Here is a 6,125-nt window from a genome sequence, read left to right on the forward strand (position 1 = left end):
GATCCCACTCTTGAAAGCAGAACCACACTTTAGCAAGGTTTAAACTGCAGTTAAAATGTTTTCCCAACTCCCTGCAAGCCTCCCCACTTTGCCTTTGGGAATTAGTTAGGTTGTGCTTTGCAAGGCAAAGAATCACAGGACAAGGTAGCAAACCCTGTAATAAAGACTTGGCCGCTGCTTTCAGCATTGTTCAACAGAAACATGTAACTACACACCATAGCAGGGCAGGAAGACTTAAAAATTTATTTGTATAAGCAAGCTACCTGTTCTTCCTTAACACAGTTTGCGAAGTGGTAAAAGGTGCTTTTACATCAAGATTTCCTCTTTTTACCATAGTTTAACATTGTCAACACTTAAATAAAGAAAGCTAATTGTTTTTACTAGAAAGATCACTGGATTGTATTTTTTTTAAAAAGTAATACAAGCCAGTTATTTACTCCATACAGGAGCAAAAAAAATGTTAGTTGCAAATGTTAAATCAATACATAAAACTTACATATTTCAGGGTAAAGAGTGATCTTTGTTATGCAGGTTGAAATTTTTTAAATACAGCACATCTTTTGCAATATAATTGTTTTGGGTGGAATAGCAGTTTATTTATTGGTTTAGTAGTAGTCATTTTCTGACTCCAATATTTGTCTTTCCTTAGTTCTCATGCTGAGTATTTGTGTTACTGTCTTGGATGTTAAGATTATTATAAATCTATTTTTTTCCTGTGCATCATTATAGTAACTAGGTCTATAAATGGGTCTGCTCTTTAAGCCTGTCTGCTACCTGGAAAAACTCACAAGTCCAGACCAATGACTCGATGCTAGCAGGTGACTGAAAGCTGGATAGTTGAGTCATCCCAATATATCAATTAGACATGTGTTGAGCTCAGTCAACAAAAAGTGGGAAGATTCTGGCTTCTGGCAGTTACTATTCATCACACGTTACTTTTAAAGAACACTAAGAGCTTCCTCATTAACAGATTTATGTCACGTTATGGGGAGGGAAGATCATAATAAAATAAAACACCACTGAAAGCAAGAGAAACTGTGAGAAAAAGGCAATTTGGCATTCTGCTAAGAGTAAGTCACTACAACAGACCCTAAAAATGAGCTATTCTATTAAAGCTATAATAGATGATAATCTGAAATATATCAGAAAACTCTGAAAACAGAATATTGAAGAAACAGCAGCCTGTTAGATCAGGAGAAAAGGTAACAGGACACATAACATGCAACACATTTCAGGTTATGCCACTGAAGTAGAGCAATGACAAAAATAAAGCTCCACTTGTAAAACCTGGTATCTCAGTCTGACTCTGTACCTCTCCAGTGTATCTCCGGAGTAAGGGCCAAGGGAATTATTTTCATCCATGCGTAAGTACACAGAAAAAAAAGAAGCGGTACCTTCACAGTCATTAGTACCATGATCGAAACTGAAGTCTTGCTGTAAGACAAAACTAAGGTTGAAGTGAATTGGTAAACTAAGTGGGTCTACTTTTTTCAACTGTGTAGTGGAGCTGGTGTGTGGGGTCAGTCCATGGGTGTGATCCCACATACCCAAATCTGGCCAGCACCAGCCCAATGCTCTGTGCTCAGATTCGAACATGATGTGGCCCCGTATGCCAACCCAAACTAGTGCACAGGGCCATGTTATCCAGCCCATGGGGCGGATTCAGAAATTTTGCAACAAAGCAGCAGCAAGAAATGCTGCCACTGCTCCCTTATCACCACGTTTCTGGACCTGTGGGGATCCCCATGAGCTGGATGACATGGCTCCGTGGGCTGGATCTGGCCCATGGGCTAGAGGTTGAGCCTGCTATCAGACAAAGCACAGAAGAGGTTTGCCCTGTCAAAGCAGAGTTTGATTTGAGACTAGAGGATTTGAAGATTGAGTTGCAGGAACTGAAAGACACAGTCACATGATTTGGATTTGGTATGCAAAATTTTCAGCCACTGACAGTAAAATACCGCTGTGACAGGATGGCTGGTGCGCCTGTCCCTGTAAGAGGGCACCCTGAGAGGCAGCTTGCAGGGGTCGAGGGGTGATGATTATGGATTCATCTGACCAAAAGAAGGCCAGACTTGGGCCATGTAAGCCCAGAGCCGGAGCCAGTCAGGTAGTCCAGCCAGGAAGTCAGGAGTTCCTGGCAGGAGAGCAGCAGGGCCTCTGAACTGACAGTGGAACTAGAAGGAAGCAACTCTGCAGGCCTGGGAACAAGGGAGAGTTACTGGAGGCAGAGAATGGCTAGTTTATGCCAGTAAAGACCAATAAAGTGGTCTTTATTATGTTAAACCCAGTGAGGGTTTGGCTGTCTGCCAGAGGGCTGAAATGTTTTTAAGTTAAGTTACACTGGTGGTTTAGTCTCAAGCCCTGCTGTGGGAAGGCTCAAGGCCTACCCAGAGAGCTGGTAGCCCAGAGAGGGGCTAAGAGCAGGACCAGAGGATCCATGAGCCCAGTGGAAAGGAGACTATAGCCAGGGACTGTTAGGGCTGGGGTGTGTGACAGGAGTCTCATTTTTGGAGTCTCTCCGCACGTGCAACTCCGGACTCCTGCAATGGGTCCACCACCCGCCTATTCTGTCCTGCCACGACTTGATCTTCTTTATAAGTAATGAATGATGAAACTTAGCGGGAAGCTGCCCATTTGTACGTGCCCCGATGGCAGGGGGGCGCTGTCTGCGGCTCCTGTACCTCCCCTGCACCGCAGCCCAAGCCTCGCCGATGGTGCTGGAATACTCTCCCTAGGGCCATGGTACTAGGTCCCAGCCCTTTGTGTGTTCTCAGGGCTCCTCGGCGCCCCTTCTCACTCCTGGGGTCTCTCACTGCCCCCGCACTCAGCCCCTTCTGGGGCCTTGCCCTCTCCGGGGCCCACGCCGCACCCCTCGCGCTTGGGGCTCAGGTGGCCGCAGCCATGCCTGGCCCGTTGACCCAACTCTGGGTCCCTTGCCCCACTAGGCAAACACCGCCCTCCCAGGCTGGGGTCTGCAACCCCGCACACCGCGCCTCTCCGGCGCAACACCGCGCCTTGCCAGCGCAAACAGTAGTGCCCTGCTGGCACTGTGCCCCTACTGGGCACCGGGAACCCCCAAGCTGCTGGGGAGCCCCCCCTGAGGCTCCTCACTCCCCTACAGCCTCGCCCGGTCCTCTGGTGTAACTGTAACCGAAACGCAAGCCACCTGCCTTCAACATAACCACAGAGCCTCCTGCTCATAACATAAACTCCAAGCCCCTCTAGGGCTTGCAACCATACCTCCCTTTAGGGTGTTCTCGTCCCCAGCATCATCGCAGCTGGTCCACAAGGTAAGGCGGCAACCCCCAACCCAGGCTGCTCAGCTCTGCCGCAGAGCTCCTGTTCCTGCGGCAGTCAGAAGGGTACTGCCACTGGGCCCAGGCCTGAGCTGTTATAAAGGGCCCGGCCCTGCCCCCTTCCAGTCACCTGACCTATCTGGTTGCTGCAGCAACCCGCACCTGAGCTGCCTCTGGTGATTGGCAGCTCTTTAACTCCCTATCAGTCACAGGTCATCTCCCTGATCCTGTGACAGGGTGCCAGGTGACCCCAAGTGGCCAGAAGCAAAGCCAGGGCCCAAGAGGGGCCAAAGGTCCAGGAGGGGCCACTGCCATAAACCAAGTCCAGGGGGCATATCAGATCATGGAGCCTGGAGGTCTCAACTGGCCTGAGATGGGGTCAAGGCTCAGGAAGGGCCGAAGGCCTAAGAGGGACCACAGCTGGGGACTGTCAGAGCTGGGGAGCCTGGAGATCTCAACTGGCCCAGGATCAGGGCTAGGGCCCAGGAGGACCCAAATGGCCAACAGGGACCACTACCCGAAACTGATAGGGCCAGGGATCTACAGGGAGGCTGGAGCCTAGAAGCCAAGTCTGATACCATGGGCCTAGGCTAAAGGGCTAAAAGGCACAGCAAGAGCACAGGAGGAGGCTGATAAGTCAAGATCCATACAAAGTGAAGTATGATACAGTAACACCTGTGAGGCATGGGGCCTGGTGTAGGGGAGGGCAAAACCACACAATGAGCCCCTAAGACTACGGGTGTGCTGGAAAAACAGGCCAAGAGGTCCTATTAAGTTTGAAGGCTCAATTGAGACAAATAGGGTCTGGGAGGGACCTGGTGGTGACTTGCACAGGACTAAGGCTCACTCTAAGGCACATAGGCAGTCTCTCTTACCTAATCTTTCATAAAACCAAGGTGTGGGAGGCCTAATCAAGGGAGGGCTACAGTAGCGACTGAGCCAGGGAGGAACCTCATGGCTACCGGGGTGTCATGGCCACCCCTGGGACTTGAACCTGCTATAAAACTGACTTCTCTTAAAGTCTCAAAGTTAAGAAAGCCATTAATTTTGTTTATGAGTGCTGACAGACATGCAACTGCCCACTGTAACTCATGGCACTTCACAGAAAGCACCATGAGTTACAGTGTTCCCTTGATCCAAGAGATATTTGCTATTGGGTCTGGGGGTTGGGAGATTGAACTCCAGTTTGGAGTGGCTATGTGTCTGCAGCTGCTCTCCCCTAGCCCTGCCCTTTCCCCTTCCTCTTCCCCTTCCCCTTCCCCTTCCCAGCTCTGGTGCTGTCTTTAGAATGAAAGAGGGGGAAGGGAGTGGAGGGAGCTTGGTCTAGGGTTTCCCCAACCTGCATCCACCTGCCCCACCCGCCAGCGCAGGCTGGGGAAACCCCAGACAGAACTCTCTTCCCTCCCCCTCCCATTCTGAAGACAGCACTGGGGGTGGGCCTGAGTGGTTTCAGCCCAGCCCTGCTCCCAGTATGTACTGACAGATGTTAATGGAGGTGCTCTGCTTCGGAGCACCTTCATCTGAACCCTCATGTAATGAAGGTTTGGATTGTTGCGCAATCCGGCATTTCTAAAGCACTCTGCAGCCAAACACTTCTGTCAGTGCATGGCTATAGAGCACTTCCGGGTGCTCATCATGCAACAAACCATCACTTTGGTCAACACCCCATGTGGGGAAGTTACTGCAACAATCTCTGCCTCAGCCTACTCTTTTCTAATTCCCCTGTGGATATACTTCACTGGGAGTGTAATGAAAGCTTACTCTGTTCACAGAAGGTACTTATCTAACCAACCTTGTGAGTTTTCTGGAGTGGAATAAGCTACTTCTCAATCTTCGTACTGGAATAAGCTACTTATTGCACACTAACACCGAGGTCCTATTTTACCTTTAAGTCTTCCCCGCCATCAGGACAGAAAATTTCCATCTTGCCTCAGACTTCTGGCCAATCCAGAACAGCTCTCCCATTCTCTCCATGGGAAGCCTAGAGTGGCACCCGAGACTGATCCGATTGTAACCTGCAGAAATGCACAACTTTCCCACTCTGACAACTGACAACCTTATGTGACTATAGAGGTAACCCTAATCTGCCAGGGATACATGCAGACTCAGATCCTATACTGTCTTTAAAATGTCTAAGTGGCATGTGTGCAGCTAGTAAATGTTTAAGTCACAAAACACAATCCTGGACCACCCTGCACAAGCAGGCCAAAACAGAGCATGTAAGAATTCCAGATAGCTTAGCTTTGTGGCTGCCCCCCACTGTTTAATGCCTTAGATGCCTAAAAGCTGCCTAAGGGCCACTTTCATGTAGAAAAGAATCTGGGACTAACAGCATTCACATGGCAGTTATTATGGCATTGTTACTGCACTGTAAATTCACAGCAGCTGGCTTGTGTAGACAAGCCCTTAGGTTTGTACATCGTACCCTCACTGTAGTATCTGAACATCAGAGCACACTCTACTACAGGAGAGCTTTAGCAGTTGAAAGTAGGAATTAAAAATATCTGAGGAATGTCTGATTCCCAGGGAGTGAAAGAATTAGGAAATAAGACTAGGTTTAGAAATCAGAGGATACTGGGAACATCAGAGGAATCATTTTAGAGAAAAGTGCTCTTTTATTAATCATTCCTGAACCAATGTTCATGACCTTGCTTTACCTCCTAAACTATTCTGTTTTGGAGTGGGTAGGAGTCTTCCTGCAATGATTCACAGGGACTGCATCCACTCAGACAAGTAATTTCTGGTGGAAAATCCATTTAAACACTAAAACCAAGCATCTGATAAGCTTGGAGTTTGCCATTGCCAGAAACAATTCCAGTAACTTTTCAA

This window comes from Crocodylus siamensis, chromosome 3, assembly GCF_052110815.1.
Source record: "Crocodylus siamensis isolate JL-2025a chromosome 3, ASM5211081v1, whole genome shotgun sequence".
NCBI classification, from domain to species: domain Eukaryota; kingdom Metazoa; phylum Chordata; order Crocodylia; family Crocodylidae; genus Crocodylus; species Crocodylus siamensis.